The 22,312-nt window shown below is 40.1% G+C and overlaps 1 long non-coding RNA gene across 1 annotated transcript in view; it reads left to right on the plus strand.

The window, feature by feature from the left end:
• The window catches only part of LOC104864257, a 28,505-nt gene extending 18,636 nt beyond the window's left edge, over positions 1-9,869 (plus strand). The window contains exons 2-4 of the long non-coding RNA XR_780815.1: positions 5,065-5,092; positions 8,861-8,963; positions 9,551-9,869. This is a non-coding gene — a long non-coding RNA (uncharacterized LOC104864257). The remainder of the gene's footprint in view (positions 1-5,064; positions 5,093-8,860; positions 8,964-9,550) is intronic.
• The last annotated feature ends 12,443 nt before the right edge of the window (positions 9,870-22,312 follow it).

Below are 22,312 nucleotides of genomic sequence, written 5' to 3' on the forward strand. Positions count from 1 at the left end.
AAAAAAAAAAAAAAAAAAAAAAAAAAAAAAAAAAAAAGTATACATCCTAGTTTTCTCTTTGATTTTAAAAGGAAAGTATTCAGTTTTTCATCAGTAAGTATGATATTATCTGTAGGTTTTTGTTGATGTCCTTTTTAGGGTTGAGGGACCCTTTTTTTTTGTACCAGGGATAGAACTTGCAAGGATGTACTTGCAAGGCAGGTGGCAGAACCAATGAGCTAAATCCCTGGCCCCAGGGTTGAAGGACTTTTATTCCCAGTTTTCATTTCTGTTTTTTGGTACCAGGGATCAAACTCGGGCCCTTTTGCTTGTGAGGCAGGCAGCAGAACCACTGAGCCAAATCCCCAGCCCTTAGAAGGTTTTTTTTTTAAATCAAAAATGGATGTTGGATTTTGCCAAATAATCTCTTCAGAGATGGTCATATGTAACATTCAACCAATATTATATTACTAGAATAAACATCACTGGACTGTGATATATTATTTATTGTCTTACTCTGTTTGGGGTACTGCCGAGAGTGATCACTATGGCCAGGCCTAACTGGTCTCCTCCCTTGGAGGGCATGATGGAGCAGGGCTTCCTTCCCACCCATTCATCAGAGAAACATCAAGCTTTATCTCCTGCAGACCCTAGCTATTCTCCCTGTTGGATCAGGCATCCTTTCTCAGTTTCCTTATCTACATTATAAGTAAAGGTGCTGAGGACGCAAGCCAAGCTTTTTGTTTCATCAGGACAAAGAATTTCCACCTGGCCTCAGCTGTGTAAACTTTACTCTTGCCTTTGTCTACTTTATCTTATTCTTTAAGTTTCTTAATCTCTCACCATTTTCACTCCTTGAACCCTTCAGCCAGGTAGGCGGGCTGTGGCAGGGTACTATAACAAAATGCTGTAAATTAGGTGGCTTATAAATAAGAGAACTCTCTCACTGTTCTGGAGGATGGGAAGTCCATGATCAAGGCACCAACAGTCAGTATCTGTCCAGGGCTTGCATCCCGATTCATGGACATTGTCTTCCTGCTATCCTGTGCTCATCCATGGTGGAAGAGGCCAAGGCTCCATCCACCCTCACAACCTGATCACTTCCCAAACACCCTACCTTGTAGTTATCATCATGGGGGTTAGGATATCACAATCTGAATTCTGGAGGGATACTAACCTTTAGATCATAGCAATTATCCCTTTGATACGTTGCTAGATTCTATTTTCTATAATTTAATTTTTCCAGTTGATGTTGGTAGTTTGCTGTTCTTCTGCCTGATTTTTTGTTTGTTTGTTTGTTTGTTTTTTAGACAGGGTCTCACTATGTAGTTCAGATTGCTCTGGAACTCACTATGTAGCCCAGGCTGGTCTCGAACTCCTACCTCAGCCTCCTGAGTGCTGGGATGACAGGCATGTGCCACCATGCTGTGCTTCTAATGTCTGTCTGATTTTGATCGGAATAGTAATGCCTTTCTCACTGAATGAGTTGGGAGGTATTTCCTCTTCTTTAATATCTTGGAAATGCTTGTATATATTTGGTATTTTTTCTTTTTTAAGATTTGATAAAATTCACCAGTAAATTACCTCAGTCTAGAATGTTTCCTGTGTGTGGAATATTTTTACATACAATGCAAATATCTTTAAGCAGGTATTGGGCTACCTAGATTAATGTTTGCTTATCCTTTTAATAACCTCTCATTTCCTGACATTGGCAATTAATGTCTTCTATTTTTTCTTCCATTAGTCTGTATAGAGGCTTGTCAATATTATTGATCTTTTCATAAATATTGAGCTTTTGACTTCATTGATTTTTAAAATTGATTTCTATTTTCTTTGGTTTCTATTTTTTAATTAGTTTCTTAAAGTGGAGACTTGGGTTATTTTGATCCTTATTTCTAGTATGGGCATGTAGGGCTATAAATGTCCCTCTAACTATTGGTTGGTTTAATTGCATCTAACAAATTTTGATATGCTGTGTTTTTATTTTCTTCACTTCCAAATCTTTTCTTTTTGGGAGGCTGTACTAATATCGTTTATTATTTTTTAAAATTGTACATATTTATGGGATAGTATAAAAGACATAATTAAATACATAATACATAAGATCAAGATATTTTGATTTCTTCTTTGGCCTTTGGGCTATTTAGAATTATATTAGCTCTAAAATATTTTGGGGAAAAATGCAATTAAAAAAAAAAGCCTGGGATATAGCTTAGGGATTCTACTGCCTGCCTTGCAAGCACAAGGTCCTGAGTTTGATCCCTGGTACAAAAAAACAAAACAAAACAAAAAAACAACCAAATCAATTAAAATATTTTGGAGATTTTCTACAGGTATGTGATTGCTGTCTTATTTGATTCCATTGTAGCCATTGAACATACTTTACATGAAGTGTTTCCTTTCAAAGTTATTGAGAGTCTTCTCATTTTAGGAACCAGAGCATGGTCTTTCTTGGTAAATGTCCCATGTGTACCCAAGAGAAACATAAGTAGTGCCATGTTCTATAAACACCAGTTGGGCCGAGCTGGTAGAGTGATTTTCAGAGTTTTTAGGTACTACAGATTATCTTTCTACTTGCAGTTTTAGCAGCGTGTGTGTCTGTGTTTGTGTACTCTGAAGTTTGGTTACTTGTGTTGACATTTAGAATGTTTAGGTCTCTTGATTAGTTGATCCTGTTATCTACATGAGATAATGTCATTTACCTCTAGGAAACTGCTAGGGGTGAATAACATGTTGCTCTGAAATCCAGTTCATCTAGTACTAATTCCAGGTTTATTTTGGTCAGTGTTAGCGTGTGTAGTGGGTTGAACAGTGTCCCTCCAAATTTATGTCTATAGAATGTGAGCTTACTGTATTTGGAAATAGGGTCTTTGCAGATGTTAAAGATTAAAATGTGAGCCAATGAGAGTGTCTCTATAAAAAATAGAAAAGGACAATAGGGACACAGGAGCGGCCATGTGGTAACAGGACACATATTAAAGTTATGTTGCACTGGCCCAGGCACCCTACGAGCGGCCACGGCTTAGCCAGCTCCTTCATTTCAGGCTGTGTGATCTGACAACTGTATTGCTAGGTGATTTTGTCATCCTGTGAACATCCACGTGTATTTAGACCTGGAAGGAAAGGCAGATCACTTGATGTGGCTTCTTGAAGCAATCACAAGAGGCAGTAAACACAAGATGTAGGAGGCTGATGCTAATGTAACACGCATATTGTTTTATAGCAAACTGTTTTTATAAGTAGAATTACACTCTAAAGTAACAATTAAAGGTGTAGCATGGCAAATGTATAAACCAGTAGCTTAGTAGTTTATCACCATCAAGTATTGTATAACACACTTAATTGTACATGTTGTACTTTTGTAGGAGGGTGTGGAATTGTTGATACCAGCATTACTACAAATTTGTGAACAATATTTTGCACTATGATGTTAAGCGTGCTGAGAAGCAATAAGAAATTTATAGCTCCATTATAGTCTTATGGACTACTGTCCTAGCTGTGGACTATTGTTGACTGAAATACCACTACATAGTGCATGCCCCTGTGTCCCATGAGTGGCCATCTACCTGCTGGGGAACCAGGAAAACTGAAATCGAAATCGAAGGGAGCTGGTGTCTAACTCTCAGCCAGAGGCCAAAGGCTTACAAGCTGGAGTAGTAAGGGAGGATGCTATTGGTGCAAGAAGTCCCAGAATCCCAATGCCAGAGCATTTGGCATGGGAGATGAAGGGTGTCCTGGTCCCAGAAGAGAGGTGGAAATAAATTCACCTTTTCTCAGCTTTTTCATTCTGTTCAGGCCTCAGCTCATGGGAGGATCTCACCCTTGAGGAGGGCGAATTTTACCTTTCTTAGCCAACTGATTCAAATGCGAGTCTCTTCCAGAAAGCCCTTTGGACACACACAGATTCTTCACCTTATCTGAGCAGCATTTAACCTAATTGAGCTGACTGCTGAAATTTACCATCACTCCATCCCTTTGCTTTTAACCTATATGTGTTTTTATATTTAAAGTATGTTTCTTAAGAGCTGGGCATGGTCGCACATGCCTGTAATCCCAGCACTTGGGAGGCTGAGGCAAGAGCATTAGGATATTGCAAGGCTAGCTTGGGCTACTAGGGAGTTCAAGGACACTTTGAATTACATAGTGAGACCCTGTCTCAAAAATACAGAGGAGTGTGTTTCTTTTTTGTTTGTTTGTTTGTTTTTGGTACTGGAGACTGAACCTGGGTCCTTGCATGGCAGATGGCAGAACCACTGAGCTAAATCCCTGGCCCTAAGAAGTGTGTTTCTTGTTGGCTGCCTATAGTCGTAGTTTGCTTTATTTAGTCAGTCTGACAATTGCTATCTTTTCTGGTAAGGTTAGACCATGCACATTTACTGTGATTTTTTTTTAATATGGTCAAGTTTAAATCTAACATCTTGGTATTTGTTTTTGTATTCTCTTTCTGCTTTTCTGTGAATTAATTGTGCATTTTTCTTTTATGTCATTTGAAGAATTATCAGTTATACTTGCTTTTAGTGGCTGCTTTGGGGTTATGGCATACATTTTAAATAGTCACCTTCTACCTTCAAGTGATGCCACACCATTTTTCTGGTAAAATTCTTTTTTTTTTTTTCCTTTTTTGGTACTGGGGATCGAACTCAGGTCCTTATGCTTACAAGGCAGGTGCTGGAACAACTGAGCTAAATCCCTGGCCCCTCTGTCATACCATTTCATGTACAGTATAGGAACATTTCAGTATACTTTTGTTCCCTTCCCAATTACACTGTAAATTATTTTTTCTTTAAATAGTCTTAATTGTATTTTTTTCCCCAGTACTAGGAATTACACTCAGGACCTTGCATCACTGAGCTAAATTCCCAGCATTCTTAATTGTATTTTAAAGAGGTTAAATAAGAAAAATCATACAGGTAGACACATAGTAATCATTTCCAATGCTCATCACAACTTCCGGCAGTCCACATTAATGTTTGGTATCATTTTCCTTCTACCTAAAGTATTTTAACCTTCCTTGTAGCCTGCTTATGATGAATTCTGTATTTGTGTGACTTAAAAATCTCTCTTTTCTTTTCTCTCATGCTGCAGATCAAATTCAGGGCTTTGGGAATGCTAGGTAAGTACTCCACCACTGAGCTATATTTCCAACCTCATCTTTATTTCTGAAAAACACTTCTACTGTTTTTTTTTTTTTCTTTTGGTATTTTTTAAATTTTTAATTTTTAAATTTAATTTTATTGATACAGTTTAGGTATACAATATAAAGACACTCATCTTTGGAAATTTGTACCTTTACATAATTTGTCTTGGTTCTTATTTATTTCCCCAATCCTCCCTTTATTTTTTGGTATTTAAAACAATGTTTCTCCACATTGTTCCTAATTAGAAGTGTCCTGCCATTTTTCTTTCTGTTCCTCTGTAGATAAGAAAGTCTATTACTTTTTTTGTTTTTTTCTGGTACTCAGGATCAAACTGCACTTGCCAGGCAGGTGCAGTATTATTAAGCTACACACCCTGCCCCTGAAGGTCTATTACTTTAAAGGTTTCCTCTACCTCATAAGTTTTAAGGAATTGATTATGATATATCTAGGTATAGTTTTCTTTTTGGGGGCTTGGATTTTGTTGAGCTTTTTGGATGTGTATATATCATCTAAATCAAATTTGGAAAACTTTCTGCCATTAGTTCTTCAAAATTAGTTCTCCATTCTCTTCTTTGAGGAACTTCTCTCTGGGGCCAGCTCTGTTCCCTCTTTTCAGATGATCCACACTCCTGCCTTTGCCATACTTCTGGGGTCTCCACTACACCTTTGGCTTCACATTCACAGCTTCGCAAACTGCCCTCTCAGGGGCACTGCCTGATCTTCCAGGCCTTTTTCTGAAACCTGGGTGGAAGCCTTCCTGACCCCACAACTCTTGCATTCTGCATGCACAAAACCAGTGCTGTGTGAATGATGCCAATTGGGGTCTACTGTCAGCTGGAGCAGTAGCAGCCGGTCTTCCCCTCTCTTGGCTGTTGGAGTTGAGTGCCTGAATTGCTGAACAGTCTGAATCCAATTCAATTCGGATGAACAACTTCCCTAAGCCACCATTTTGGAACAGCTTCCCTAGGCTGCCACCATTCTGAATATGATGCTCTGGGGCTTCCCTCTCAAAGCAAAGACCTTCACTTTTGCAGTTTTGAGGGTGCAAAGGGTAGTGTCCTTCTGCTTCCTGTGACATCCTCAGGCCATCATTTCTATTCTCTTGTTCCTTCTTCAGCAATCAAGATCTGCTCTGCTCTCTCTTTGCAGCCCACAACTTTATTAGAGCTTTCTTTCTCACACAACTCAAGATATTTTAAGTCATTCTGCTGGCTTTTTGCTCTGGTTCTCATTGTAGATTTGGCTAAAAGCCCCCAACAATAGCCATGCCACTGCCTCAATATCCTGACTCCCATTTCTTAAAGGTTCTGGAGACCAAGCCTGGGGGCAACAATGAAGATGCAAACCTTACCTTTTCTTTATTCCATCCTCCCATGTCCTTCATGCTCCTTGTGCAATGACAAGAAACAGAGTCAATCTGAACCTTCCTTTGGCTCATCAGGAGGCAATGTGGACTCTACTTCAGTACACGCTCTTGGGGTTCAGATCTCAGCTCTACTAGCTCCTTATTTAACCTTGGCTGAATTATTTCTTCAACTTGAGCTTCAGTATCCTTTTTTGAAAAACAGGGGAAATGATACTTAGCTATAGGGTTTTTGTGAGGATTCAATGAGGTAATGCCTAGAAAGTGATTAGCACTCTGTGATGGGACCTATACTATAATTCAATGACGGCATGACCCAACGAGTTCTAGCAGGATTAGTGTTTAGAATCGCTTCACAGTTCTTCTTTGTCTGCTCCAGCTTGCTCCTGGGGACAGGCCCATTACTCTCAAGCTCCTGGAAAGAGGGGTATGGGCAGCTCTAAATTTCTTCCACCAACAGAGGGGAGCAGTCATGTGGAGTAAGTCCAATAGCACATACTAGAAACACCATGGACATTTGGCTGCATGAAGCATTATAATGATCTTTTCTTTGCGGCAGATTGACTTTACTAATTAGGTTGGGTTTGAGCCAATGTTAAATACAGTTTGCATGTACAGAACACAAACCAATTGGCAGAAACAGGGAACTCAGAGACATTTTAGGTATCAGAACAAGCCAGCTATGATTAAAGCTTTCCCTCAGAAAATCCTTTCTCTCTCCCCAGCCTCCATCTTTATGAGCTCTTTAAATATTGAGAATATTAACCCTTTATCACATGCAAAGCGACTGTTCCCATTTGTTGTTCACTTTTATTTTTAAAAATCCAAGTCAGTTTAACAAATTTGTATGCAAATGATAGATCTTTCTGTTTGTAATTTCTTCTACTGCTTTGAGGCCTAGGGAAACCTTACCCAGGGAGTAAAAAACTTTTATTTCTTCAGTTTTCAACATTTTGTTTCTTATCCTAATTAGAATTCATTTCCATCTTGATAGGTGGTACAAGATGTGAAGGGGTGGTATTGGAGGAAATTAACAGTAGCTGCTCCAACCCTCAGGCCCCCAAATCTCAATGCCTTAACACAACAAAGCATTAACTCTCAGGCATATCAAGCCCAGCAAAGGTCTGGTGACACACCTAGATAATGACTTAGGGGCACAAGCAGCTGGACCATCTTAAACTCTTTTACTTCCAGTTGGGGAACTTTTGGTAAGCACTGTCATTGCCTCAGGACCTAATCTGATTTTTTTCAAGTAACTAATAAACAATATGATCGGTAGCTATTAACTAATCACATATTTAAGCGTTATGTATACACTACGGTCTATCTGCTTTTCTTGTTCAGTCAGGCACTGTCCTAGGGTTTTTGCAAACTAGCTTTACAATATGTTTTAATACCCTCTAAAGTGAGCTCTTCCCTTATGGTTTTTCTTTTTCAGAGTTTCTTTGACTGCACAATAGGCCATATTACATATTGCATGTCATTTAGTAGCTCTATAGGGACACACGCTACGTTAGCTTCTCTGAGTTTGTGCCCATCGTGGAGGGTCAAAAGATATCTCAGAGAGAGGATGTCCAAACCCACTTTCCACCTCTTGCCCATTTCCCAAACTCTAGACCCACATTTTCAGGTACTTGACACATAGCTGGACATTCAGTCAACACATCTGGAGGCAGCTAGACCACAGGGCAGGCAATGGCTGATTTTAAGTCAAAGGTAGCAATAAGTTAGGAGAAGATTAGAGCTGATGTTTAAAGTATTCCATCTTCATTCAAAACCTGGAGATATAAGCAAGGAGTGACAACTTTGAGATCCCCTCAGGAGGGCCTACTTCATTTTGCGAAACCTTAAGGAAGTCATTTCAGCCCCTCCTGAGCCTGCACTCTCCTCCCTGTGGCTGGGGTTGAGGGAGTAGGAGGAGAAAAAGGATAGCCAGGGTCCCATGGGACTAGCTCAGAGGTCGGCTCCAGCTGTCACTAGAGGGCTTTAAAATGGACAATCTCTGCACAAATTAACTTGACCCTCACAAGCACCCTGCTGGCTGAGCAGCATAACCTCTACTGTACAGACGGGAAGCGTTGGTTCAGAAATGAGAGGCAACTTACTCAACACCACAAAGTTAAAGAGGGAGCAGAGACAAGATTTAAATGGGTCAGTTGACCCCCAAAGTTGACCCCTGTCTACTCAACTGTGCTTTGTCTGCCGTCTTTCAAAAGAGTAGGAAGATCTGGAATGTTCAAAATCTTAGGAACAGAATTAAATTTTTTCTTGATAGAATAGTGTGTGTGGCGGGAGGGTATGGTCTATCTTGGTTTGTTTTGTGTTGCTCTAACAGAATTCCTGAGGATAGATACATTATAGGGGGCTTATTTGGTTTCAGATTTTGGTGGATAGAAGGTAGAAACCTCTGGCAAGGGTACCTATGGCTGCATCAGCATGCTGGAGAAGCAGAAAGAGAAATGGCAGAAAGGAGAAGAGACAAGGTGTGAAGTGGGCCCACTCTTATGAGAACTAAATGAGAACTAACACACTTCTGGGAGACCCAACCCACGCTGTGAGACCGGCATGAATCCGTTCTACCTAAGCCAAACTTCTAATCCACTACGTGGACAATGCCACCTAGGGACAAAGCTTCCAGCCATGAACCCTGGTGGGACAGACCCTATCCAAACCAAAGCATGATACCTGTGAATCATGGAGAGGAAGGAGAATTTAAAGGACTCTCCCTGGTAGCCAGGCATGACGGTGTATACCTGTAATTCCAGAACTCTGGGAGGTTGAGGCAGGAGGATTGCAAATTTAAGCCCAGCCTGAGCAACTTAGAGAGACTCTGCCTCAAAATAATAACAATGATGATGATGATAATAATAATAATAGTAGTAGTAGTAGGGCCAGGGATGTGATATATCTTAGTGTGAAGGCCCTAGGTTCCGTCCCTAGTACTGAAAACAAACAAAATCCTCTCCCTGGATCATGCAAAAGGGGAGTAATACAGGTGGTGGTTTTAGATAACCAAATCCGAGCTACTAGACATTAGATAATTGCTTCTATTTGCTCTTTGCTTTGACAGATAAACCAGTTATTTTGGGACCGTGTCATCTTTTCTAATATACAATACAGAGGAACTGCTTAAAAAAATCTTAACGAGCCTTGAGCTGACCTTGGATGAGGGGAAAGCTGAGGTAGTGGGCCATGGCCAAAATGAGCTGGCCTGCCTTACGACTGAAGGCCAAATCAGAAGCAAAAAGTTTTGATCTGTGTTAAAAGAAAGAAATGATCTCTTATCTGTGTTCCGAGGCAACCTCACCTTCCTGACAGCCGAACATTAGAGTACTAGGCCTTTTGATACAGAAAGACATTGACTATTTGGCCCATGGCAATCATAAAACTAGAGGATCACGCTTTTCGGCCTAAAGATTCTTGAATTCCACAGGGGGTGATTCTCATTGGTTTGGATTAGAAAGGATAAAAAGCCTTTACTGGTGGAGCAGATTGCAGGAGAAATGCTTGGGAGATGCATTGACCTAAGTCACTCACATAGTTAGGGAGACAACTTTAAGACAAAGGGAAAACTCTTCCATATTTGGTATTTGCTGTGCTCAAGACCAATTTCCTTAGTGTTTAAGGCACAAGAAACAATTCTGCAATTTACCGAGAGTACTTTTCCCTCAGTGATTACATCCATGTGTGTTTCAGGAAAACTTCTCTTTTGCTTCTTAGTCATTTACACTTTATACTTCAAAAGATTGTTTTGTAAGAGCTACTCAATGCACAAGAAGTCTCAGGAGTTTTCCTTCTAAATGAGCCAGCAACTTTTCAAGAATCAGGAAGTTGCATGTTGCCAAGAATAAATAAATGAACTCCAGAAGGTTCAAGTTTGGTTTTAAAATTCTGTAAGATTTTAAGTAGGTTCTATATTTGGCTACACTCCATGTCCTCATCTAAGATATAAACCACAGGATGGAATACTATTTCTGGCATGCAGCTTTTTTTTTCCTAAGCATTGAATTTAATACTCATTTCTAATAATGAATAATTAGAAAATCTTAGCCAAAGTGTGCTAATGCAATGACATCAGCAGAAATAAAGGCCGGGCAGAATGGCTCTGAATGAAACTTAGGCAGCCTTGGGTTTGATTCTTCTACACAATTTGCTTGATGAGGTAAATCTTGTCTCTTTGTACCTCAATGACTTCATCTACAAAATAAAAAAGCCACACTAGCTGGTCTCTAAAGCTCTGTGATGAAAATTCCAAATGATTCTTTGTCTGATCTACAGAAGCGAGGAATCTGGGGGGGTCAGTATTGTTGATCAAGACTAGACTCAGTGATTGTTTTCATGCCTAGTAATGAAGGATTTAAAACAAAGAAGTCACAGCAGGCTTGTGACAGACCTGTTAAAGGAAAATGTGTGTGATTGAGAAAAAGGAAGGAGGACACAACAGATGTTGCTGCTGTCTCACCAGGATACCCTTCTCTAGGCTAAGACCCTATCTCCTGGCTGCTGGGAGCTTGCACTATCTTGTTGGGCCGATGGAAGTTGGAGGTGTGAGAAGCCCCCTCCTGGCCTCCAAAAGCACCACGTCAAAGTTTATAGATGGTGGTCTATCACCTCATCCCCTGCCCCGCTGGGCAGAACAGCTTCTGTGGTACCCTTTAGGCTCTCCAGGGGTCCCTGAGGGCTTAGGCTGAGGCTGGATTTCCCTGACATCCTCGCCTAGCTTCTCCTGTTTCCCTCACTCTCCTCTGGGTTTCTCCTGGGAGCACTCGCTTGCCTAAGAGCATTCATTCTGGGACCCTGATGGCTGAGTCTGATCACACAATGTGGAGAAGTAGGACAGAGCTTTCCAAGTGGGAAAAAAAGGTCGATTTAAAGGAATGCACTCTTTTTTGTGTTCTTCTCCATGAAACAATAGCAAAGTAAAAATTCAGCCTGGGGTATGATTTATGGACTTGAGATTCCATATGAGGAATCCAACCTATGATCCCCTGGGACTCTGAGCCCCAGGATGTTTTCTTCCCAGTAGAAGCCGCATGTCCTTGTGAGTGCTCTCAAATACTTTCCAGGATGCATTCCTTTTTCTACATATATGCCGTGGCACATATGATAGTCCGAGGTCCCTGGGGGAGGGCTCCAGGGCGATGCTAAGTGAAAGGAGAAGATTGTGAAAGCCCCTAGAAGATAAGGGGACCCCGGCTGAGCAAGAGCAGGAGAGATACCATGTGCCTGAAAGTCCGGGAATTCTCAGGGGACACGGCAAGTGAAGACAAGACAGCAGCTGGTGGCAGGATCAGCAGATGGCCTGTCTCGCCTGCCAGAGATGACAAAGACGCCATCCCAGAGAGAGGAGGAGGACAGCCCTGCTGGCCCTTCTGCAGGGGGCCAGGGCCAAGCTGGGAAGAGAAGCCTGTCGCTTTCTGCCAGGAAGTGGGATAAGGCAGCAATAGTGATTTTCCTTAGCTCCCATCCTTACGAGACTCAGGAAGCAAAGAGATGGATGGGGAGGGGAGAGAAGTACAACTGCTTCACGTCAAGGTCAAGTCAAGGTCAGAAGGGTGCCCAATGCCCTGGGTCCTCACAGGGCCTGGTGTGGAGAGATGGGCAGGTGGGAGGACAAGGGAATGAAGAGTTGGGGAGAAGGTGGGCTAGCGAGGCAAGGAGTGGAAGGAGACGTCCCACTGGCTCAGTGCTAAGGAGCTTTTGATCCAGGCTTCTCTCGAAGTGTGCAGTTACAGCTTCAAGACTCCAGATGCTATTCTGACTGTGATATTACAGATTTGTTGCTAGCACATCTCTTGCTTGTCTTTTCCCTTAGTGTTCCTAAGTTTAGAAAACCACCCCTTTAAGACATTTAATATTTAATAAATGTTTAATATCTCCTAATGTGCTACAATCTGAAAAATTAGTTTTCTGAAATCCCTGATTGACTGACACACAGAGTGAGGTAAAGATCTCATTTTAAAAATAATCTTTTGTACCCAACTATTCAAAACAAATATTAAGGGACATGAAAAACCAAATAAGCACTAATACAATTGTAGTGGGGGACCTCAATACCCCATTGTCACAAATAGACAGATCATCTAGACAAAAAAATCAGCAATGAAATACTAGAACTGAATCAAGCTTTTGAACAAATAGACTTAATAGACGTCTACAGAGTGTTCCACTTCAAAAAATCAGAATATACATTCTTTTTGGCTGCACACAGGTCATTCTCCAAAAAGTGGTTGCACATTGAGGCCATACTCTTAAGTGAAATTAATGGGACATACATGTGTAAATCCTGAATAGTTTCTCTGGTGTGAAAATGTAAAAGTATAAATAAGGATCAAAATGTATAATTGATATTGTGTATATATAATAGGAAGAAAAGTTCTAAAGGAGTAGGGGAAGTGGGAGGGGTAGGGGAAAGGTAAGAAGGGGAAAGAAAAAATATGAGAAAAGGAAAAAATGGAAACAAAGTCTTTGTAAATAGGTAGGGTAGAGGGGATGAAGAGAGGGCAGGGAAATGGGGAAAAAATAAGAACCAAGATATGTTATATAAAGGTACAAGATCCCAATGATGAATGTAACTGTACTGTATACCTAAAATGGACCAATAAACTTAATGGAAAAAAACAGTAAATAAAAAAATAATCCACAATTCTCTCATTGGTTAAAAATGGAAAACTACTACAGTAGTGATTAGGAAAATGTGGAAGCATTCGTTGAAAGAAGGAAAATAAAAACCCAGGTTCTCACATCTAGAGATAGTGGGCTTTTTAGACTTTCCTTTTCATTTTTTTTTTTGGTATTGGGGATCGAACTTGGAACTTTGCTCTTGTGAGGCAGGTGGCAGAGTCCTTTTCATTCTTTCGTCTATAATTGTACATGATCATGATCATACGACACATGCAAAATTATATAGATTGGTTTTTAAAATTACGTCTATTTCAGTAATACATGTAATCTGTGTTTATTAGGGAAAGTTTGGAAAATATATATACTTATAAATAATGCAATATAATTTTGTAACTATACTTTTTTATATCACTGAGACTATGAAGTGTATGCTAAACTTTAAGCATTGTGAATATATATTAACAGATTCTAGGTAGAAGAAATACAAAGAACATGGAACTATATCTACATTCATACCTAATCTATAACTAATTTATAGCTAAGCCTGTGGTTTGTTAGTCCTACCCAAATAACATATTCATTCCACATGATTTTTTTCAGTTTCATTAGTAGTATTTTATTTCTTAAGGTGGATACTTCTTGTATTATAATTTTCTTGTTTTATATTTCTTGTATTATAATTTTTTAGTTAGAAACTCTGGGCGTGTCAAAACATGGTTAGTTTTTTTCCTAAAGATTTTTCCTGGCAATAATTTTGAACTTCTAAGAGATAAAAATAGAATAAGGGACATCTATTATACCCAGATTTATTTATTAACATTTAAAAAACATTTTCTTTATTATGTGTTCAGGAAATACCAAAGTGTTTCCTAAAAGCAGAGATTTTTTAAAAATGTAACTACAGCCGGGCATGGAGGCACATGCCTGTAATCCCAGCACTCTGAAGGCTGAGGCAGGAGGATCGCTGTGAGTTCGAGACCAGTCTGGGCTACATAGTGAGTTCCAGGTCAGTCTCAACTACATAGTGAGACCCTGTCTCAAAAAAAAAAAAAAATGCAACTACAGTGTACTTATCAACTTCACATGTTTACAACTTGCTTTCATACAGTCTATAGTCCACATTCTTTGACTTTTAGGACAATTATTATTTTTTTTTTAAAGAATACAATTCCTAATGGACAAGTGAAAGCAATATCCACATCAGAGAAGAAATACAGATGGCCAATAAATACATGAAGAAATGTGCATCATTGCTGGCCATTACAGAAATGCAAATTAAAGTAATACTGAGTTCCACTTTACCCCAAGGATGGCCATCATCAAAAATTCAAATAATTAACAAATGGTGGTAAGGCTGTGTGGGGGGGGCTTCTACATTGTTGGTAGAAATGTAAACTAGTAGAACCACTATGGGAATCAGTGTGGCCATTCCTTGAAAAACTAAAAATGGAATTCCATTTGACCCAGCTGTCTTCCTTCTAAGTATCTTCCCAAAAGAGTTAAAGACATCATATTACCCATGTTTATAGCAGCACAACTCATAATGGCTAAATCTTTGAAGCAGCCAAAACATCTAGCAATACATGAGTGGGTAAAGAAACTGGGATTTATACACAATGGTGTATTATTCTGCCATAAAGAAAGGTAAACGTGAGTCATTGGTGAGGAAATGCACCTTGAGACCATAATGTTAAGTGAAATAAATCAGACACACGGCTTAAATATTGCATGGCTTCTCTTATGTGGGAAACTCTAATTATAAGTAAGGAACAAAATAAAAGACAATAGGAAGTGGGGAAATAGATCTTTCTCAAAGAGGATCAAGAGATGGAGGGGAAACAGAGGGGAGGGAAAAGGGATGAAAAAGGGAATTGAGATGTGTTGTGTATATGTACCAACTCCATACAAGGAACTCAAACACTGTTACCTCTGAATTACTAAATAACATGCTTCTACAGCTGCTTACAAGTTTTTCAGAGACACCCATATTTCCCATTTCCTTTCGTTTTCAGTGCACTTATATCATAAAAGTAGTTACAGTGATATTCAGTGTTTACTTTATTGTGATAATATAAGTCTTCTCCATAGCTGAACTATGTGTGTTATCATTAAATATTAGTTTTCTTTCCCTTTATAAGGTTGTATTTGCTCTGGAATAAGCTGTCTTAATTTTTTCACTTGCTCAGCTTGTGTATACCAAACAAACCATCTGCTGAGTCTCTAAATCCACTCACAGTCTCTTCAGATCTATCAAATATGTATTTAATTTCATTTTCCTGAAGCACCTTCCTGTGGCCTTCTAACCTTCTAGTTTGGACCAGCTGTGATCAGATGTGGTCTTAGGTTTCCTGTCACTCTCACCTGGGAGTCCCTCATCTTCCTCTGGATACCCTGACCCACAGCTCCCATTTCTTCTCAAACTTAGTCCTTCATTTTGATGAATCACAACCTCCAGTCTTTTCCTAAAAGGAATGCACACAGGAAGTACATTTTTGGAGACTGTGCATGTCTGAAAATGTCTTTATTATACATCCATTATTCATGGACATATTGGCTTCCTTTAAAATTCTAGGTCCGATATAATTTTTCCCCCCAGAATTTTGATGGTATTATTATTCCTTGTCTTCTAGCTTCTAATGCTCTACTGAAGAAACCAAAAGCAATTCTGATTCTTGACCATTTGTGTGAAAATCTTTTCTGCCTTTCTGGAAGCATCTCCTCTTTGTTTTTAGTTTCTGAAGTTTCATCATGTTGTGCCTTCCTGTGGGTCTGTTTTCATCTATCTGACACTCAATGGACCTTTTCAGTCTGAAAATATCCTATAGTTTTGGAAATATTTCTTGACTTAATTTCTTCTTTCTTTCTGTTTTCTTTCTATTCCCTTTGTAGAACTCCTGTGCCTCACATCTTGGACATACATTTGGCTTTAATTTTCTATTTCCTAACTCTTTAGAATTTTATTTCCTTTGAATTTTGTAGATCTTACAATTTTCCAGTATTTCTCTTCAGTTTAAAAAATTGCTATTGTATTTTGAATTTAAAAGAGCTCTTTTTTGTTCCCTAAATAGTCTTTTACTATAGCAGTCTCTCTGAACATATATTGTTTGAGGAAAATCTCTTTAGGAATATTAATGGTGTTTTCATTCTTTCGATGTTTTTTTGTCCATATGGTCTGTTTTCTTCAACTTACTTCTGTTCATTTTTGTCTCGGCCTCTCTCTCCCATGTTAAATGTTTTCCTCAAACATTCTGTGGTCCTTGGCTGTCTGGTGAATTACTTTTTAAGTCAACTTTACTGCTACATAATTCATATTTTCATCTCCTTGGTACAATTTACATACAATAACTGTGCCAGTTTTAATGTAAAATTCAATACATTTTGACATGCATTGGCAGGTATGTAAGAAGTAAAACACAGCTTCCACCCCTCCACGATCAAGGCCCACAACATTTCCATCCACCTGATGTCCCTTTACTGTCAATCTCCCCTTCAGCCCTCCCTCCTCAGTCTCAGCAACTACTGATTTGCTTTATGCCGCTATAGGATACTTTTTCGTTCTCTAGAATCTCATATAAATGGTGACATGTCTTGTTTGTGAAATGCATAGATAACACGTTAATCCATAGTTTAGTTTCCTTATTATTGCTAAGTAACATTCTGTTATATTAATGAACAATTATTTGTCCATACATTTTTTTGGGGGGGTACTGGGGATTGAACTCAGGACCTTGCACTTGCGAGGCAGGCGCCAAACCGCTGAGGTAAATCCCTGGCCCTGTCTATTCATTTATCGATGGACTTTTGGCTTATTTCCAGTTCGGGAGCTATTATTCATAAAGCGGTATGAACATGTATGCACAACTGTTTGTTTGGACAAGTGTTTTCATTTCTCTTGGGTAAATACCAAGTGGTGGAATTGCCATTTTTATAGCAAGACTATTCTCAGCTTTATAGGAAACTGTCTACCTATTCTCCCAGGTGGTTACACCATACCCTTTTTATATTCTTATCAGCAATGTATGAGGGTTGTAATTGCTATGCATGGTCCCCAATACTTTATTTTATTTATTTATTTTTGGTTATTTGAGACAGGGTCTCACTATATAGTTGAGACTGACCTAGAACTCACTATGTAGCCCAGGCTGGTCTCAAACTCACAGCAATCCTCCTGCCTCAGCCTCCCAAATGCTGGGATTACAAGAGTGCGCCACCACGCCAGGCTCACCAATACTTTTTATTGTCTGTCTTTTTAATCTTAGTCATCCCACTGGTATGTATTATTGCCCCTTATGGTTCCAATTTTCATTTCCTTTATGTTTAATGATGCTCCTTTTCAAGCAATGTCTACTCAAAGCAGTAGGGTTAGACATTCAGGCCAGTGGGAAAGTGGGAAGTGAGTTGCTAGCCGAGGTCTTTACTATAGGGTCATTCATTCTCCTGGACCATTTTGTAAAAAATCCTATTAACAATTTCTTAGTTTTTTTTCCTCTTAGACTAGTTAGATTTCCACAGCCAGAAACACAGTGTACAGTTTTGGGGATTCTGAAATCCAAGTGTGAGAAGAAGGCTGGTTGTGTTAACCTGTAGCACATAGCCCCTTCCTTCTGCTGTGCCTGCTGTTTCTGAGTCTAGATAACCTGTTTTACTCCTACATTCAGAATATCTGGGGCTGCCAGTCTCTGAGCCTTTATAATATTGCACAGTGTAAATTGATTAGTTTCACAGCCTTGATAACAAAAATGATTGCTATGGGTTAAGTGCTGTTCCTCTGTTATAAAGTAGGGGATAAAGATGTGTTTAGTGATTTTCCAGTGTGGGTTACCAACAGCATACAGGCCACGCCCTGTGTGAGCACCTGCTGTACCAAGAAAGAGTGGCAGTCCTTCAAGAGATTGGAAATGGGGCAAGATAACAAAAACTGCAGAAAACTAACAACTTCCGGTGGGTCTAGCTTTGCCCTCAGGTTAGAGACTGCCCTTGGGCACATTCAATTCAACTGGGTTTGAGATCTGTGCTAAATCAAAGAAGAGTTACAACCTTTCAACATCATTAATTGCACTTTTAAGAAATTAATAGGCATTTTGGGGTGCTAGATTTAGATTTACAGAAAGAAAGAGAGAGAAAGAGAAAGAGAGAGAGAGAGAGAGTCCCTTGCTTATATATATCTTCACCACTGCTACCTCCACTTACCCCACTATTAACACCTTGCCTTAGTGGTACATCTGAAGAACCAGTAGCAATACATTAGTAATGGAAGTCTATTGTTCATAGGAGAGTTTACTCTTTGCAATGTACACTCTGATTTTTGACAAATGCACTAGATTATGTACCCACTATTCATTATGTACCATCTATTCATCCTTCTCTCCCTTCCTCCCTCAGAACTTCTGGCAACCACTGTCTTCATACCTTTGCTTCTTCTAAAATGTCCTATAACTGGAACTATCCAGACTCTTCAGATTGGCCTCTTTCACTTACTAATACGCATTTAAAGTTTCTCCATGTATTTTCATTGCTTGATAGCTAATTTGTTTTTGTAACAATAAAATTCTATTGTCTAGATGTACAGTAGCTTGTTTCTCCATTTACCTACTGAAGGGAGTCTTAGTTGTTTCCAAGTTTTGCTGAATATGAATAAAATAACTACAGACATCTATGTGTCAGTTCTTATATGGAGATTTTTTTAACTCCCTCAGGTAAATACCAAAAACTGTAATTGTTGGATTTAAGTTTAGTTTTATCAGAAATGGCCAAATGGTCTTCCTCTGTTTGTTTTTGAGACCTTGGCTTAGATCATCTTGTAATTCATTTTACAGGAGCACATCTACAAGTACTTTCTAAAAGAAAGATATGGAAAGAAGGGATGTGGATGGTACGTTTTTAAAGAATATATATCTTCCAATGGCTTTTATCCAGAGAAGTCACAATAGCCACACTTAATGATCTTGGGACAAAGCTTTCCCCGCAACTGTGCAGATGTCACTCGATGTTCCCTGGCATTTAGAGTTCTTGAGCCCAGTCTGGTTTTTGCCCCTGATTTTGTGCCTACATCCTTAAAGAATTACTCTCTGTTAGTATCATAATTCAGGAATGTTGTCAGGCTGTGCCTGAATGTTGATTTCTGTGTGGCCTTTTGAATGCCATGGAACTTTGCAATATGCAGACTCAGGACTTTTTTACCTCTTAGAGAAATTTTCTTTAGTGAGCCTTCAATTATTCCTTGTCTGAAATACTCTGATTGCTTCCCCAGATACATCTGAACCACTTAAAGTAGATCCTATCTTTTGTTTTTCCTCCTCCTCCTCCTCATGTGCATTCTTCTTTATCATTTTCATGCCTGCCTTCTTTTCTTTTGGGAAGTTTGTCAAATTTTCCCTTGCCATTGCTATTTGGGTTTATCAAGGTCAGATCTCCTCTTTGCTATTTCCAGGATGAATTTTAACACAGTTCATTGCATTGTAAAAAACTGCTGCTTTCTATCTAATTTTAGAGAAATCACGTCTTCTTGCACCCAGTTAAGGATGCCAAGTAATTTAAACATATTTTTCTAATGCCTGTAGTAAAGAATAGCCTGTCAGTCCTATAAATCCTAAATTCTCCACAGGCTCTCCTCTATAAGCCAGCTGGTTTCAAACGACAAGAAGTAGATGTGTGCAGCTCGCCTTTGTCTAGCTGCTTTCCATAAGATGGATCTCTGGATCTCAGGAAAAACTCCATTTCTCAATCTGCATTATTCCCAGAGCTGCTCCTGCCCCCAGCTTTGCCTGTAGTGTCCACGGAGTAGCATGTTGCATAAAAAAAACTTTGTTAGCAGCTCCAGAAAGGCTGGGTGATAAGATGGACCCGCTGCACTTGGTCTGGGAGAATTAGTCCCAGACTACACAATGCCTGCTTCCAGACCCAGATGCCTGGGTCAGCCTTAGTCCAACCAGAGCCCCACGGTCTACTTGGTTTTCACAGTCAAGCACTGGGTGAAAGGTACCTAATTACGTCTTTGTTTCCTGGGAGGTGAAAAAAGTGGCCAAACCTGGGAGAGCCCCCACTTTTTACTTACAGAACCAGAACAAGGGAAGAGAGAAGCCCTTAGCATGCTGACCGCAAGCCATTTGTTTTGATAGCTATCTCTTTTGTGTGGGTGGAGCCAGGACCACTGGCTCACCAACTAGCTGAGGAAAACCTTACCCAACACTGTTCAGGACTAGAGACATCCCAGAGAGCAGACTCTGAGGAAGTGGCTTGGCTTGTCCCAGCACCCACAGGTCTTTGGCATTCGCTCTTCATGAGAGAGGAAGTAAGGCCACCTCAGAGACCACGCAGCCACGAGGCCACAGCTCCCCAGCAACATGCAGAAGTGCACAAACTCAAATGAATTAGGAGTGTAAATTGAGCAGTTTGACTTGGCTTGCACAGTACAATAAAGATCTGCAAACACTCAGTTCCGTATTGAACCTGAGGCAGGGCGATTAATTCATTATTCACTCCCCAGCTTGGAAGGGAAAGCATGTATACCCAGGGGCCAGCACGATGAGCACAGCCATAAATCACACTATTTACAAGTCTAGCAATGAGAAAATCAGCTGGCTGCCAGGGGATGTTGTGTAGGCAGCACAGTGGCAGAGAACCGGCCAGTCAAGGCGGGTCAGTCTGCTCTCTGGAGACGTACTAGTTGGCCAGCCAACTGGCCTCCCATCCAAGGCGGCCAATCTCCTGGCCACCCGGCTTGGCACATCCTGGCCAGACCACAAGGAAACAGATTCCAGTTGGCTCAGAAGGAGTGCTGGGTAGAGTGTGACCTGAGATGGCCTCTGATGAAGGCGGACAGGGTAGTAGGCATAGTTAGCATCTGTCTGAGAGTCTGCTCTGGTCCAGCTGGGATAAACCACTCCTCATACCACCTTCCCAAGCTGCTGTGGGTTCCAGGTCTTTCTGGCCCAACTGAAGGGCCAGACTCAGTCTGCTTAGCATCCTTCAACCAGGGTCCCCAGATGTCATCAGCTGCCAGTCCCAAGACAGTGCTTCTGGCCTCCAACCTCTGCTGCCTTCGGGTCAGAGCCCTTTGGGAGACTGGGATTTTACTTAGAAATGAGAGGTACAATTCAACGTAGGGCTTTTTAGCTCTTGTGTGAACACAAGTAGTTCTTTGAATATTTGGCAATCCTTTGTCTCATAGAAAGTGTTCCAAATTCACCTCAGCTGTTCCTCATATTTCATGATTTCTAGATCCCTCCGTATCCTGGCATTCTCTTTTTGACTGTTTCCCAGTTTACACTTTCTCTTAATTCTCCTAGCCCTTCTGGTCTTCCTGTCCTGAGAGTAACCACGGTGTTGAGGCTTCAAATACCAGGCTCCTTGCACTATTATCTCATTGAACTTGCATAATGGCTTAGGGAAGTGGTTTTTAACTCCAGTTTACAGATAAGAAAACTGAAGCTTGAAGGAATAATATGGCTTTCCAGGTCTTTAGTCAGCCTGAAGCTAGAGGATGTGTTTCTAGCCTTTTAAATGTATCATCTTCTTCCCTCGAGCCTAATGGTATTAACTAAAATGCTACAAACATCTGTTTTAGTGCCTGCCAAACTTGGAGACTTTCTTCCTCGGAGCCAGGGTGAACTTTGAGAGACTGGTCAAAGCCTTTTATTTTCTACCAAAGTTAGCATACAAAAATAAAATAAATTAATAAAAGCATTACCCACAATGCTTTTCATCCTCCACCTGAACTGAGCAATTCTTCCAATAAAAGGAAAAAACGTCCCTATTCTCACATTCTTCTTAGCAGGACCAATATTAGGGCCAACCTCCAATCTGTCTGCAACTTCTTTTTGCCTTATTTGGTAAACAAAAGAACATGGTTCTCCTTTATTTATGGGGTGAGAGAGCAAACAAACAGTATTCTTGAACAAAATAGTCTCTAACCAAAAGATTAGTGGATAATGCCCTTTCTCCTCAGACAGATGCTTTACAAAAAAGAGCACCATGACTCAGCCTACCTGGTTCGAGAAGAATAGTCATAATCTATTAATACCATCCCCTCCCTTAAGGAGGGAAAGAATGTTACATGGTCAGGTCTAGGGGGTCCAGTCTCTAGTAACATTATATTTGTATTAAGAAAGCCTCAGGCTGGGGATTTAGCTCAGTGGTTCCACCGCCTGCCTCACAAGCGCAAGGACTCAAGTTCGATCCCCAGTACCGGAAAAAAAAAAAAAAGAAA

Source organism: Fukomys damarensis, unplaced genomic scaffold (assembly GCF_012274545.1).
Source record: "Fukomys damarensis isolate Sample0158 unplaced genomic scaffold, DMR_v1.0_HiC HiC_scaffold_25, whole genome shotgun sequence".
In the NCBI taxonomy this organism is placed as follows: Eukaryota; Metazoa; Chordata; class Mammalia; order Rodentia; family Bathyergidae; genus Fukomys; species Fukomys damarensis.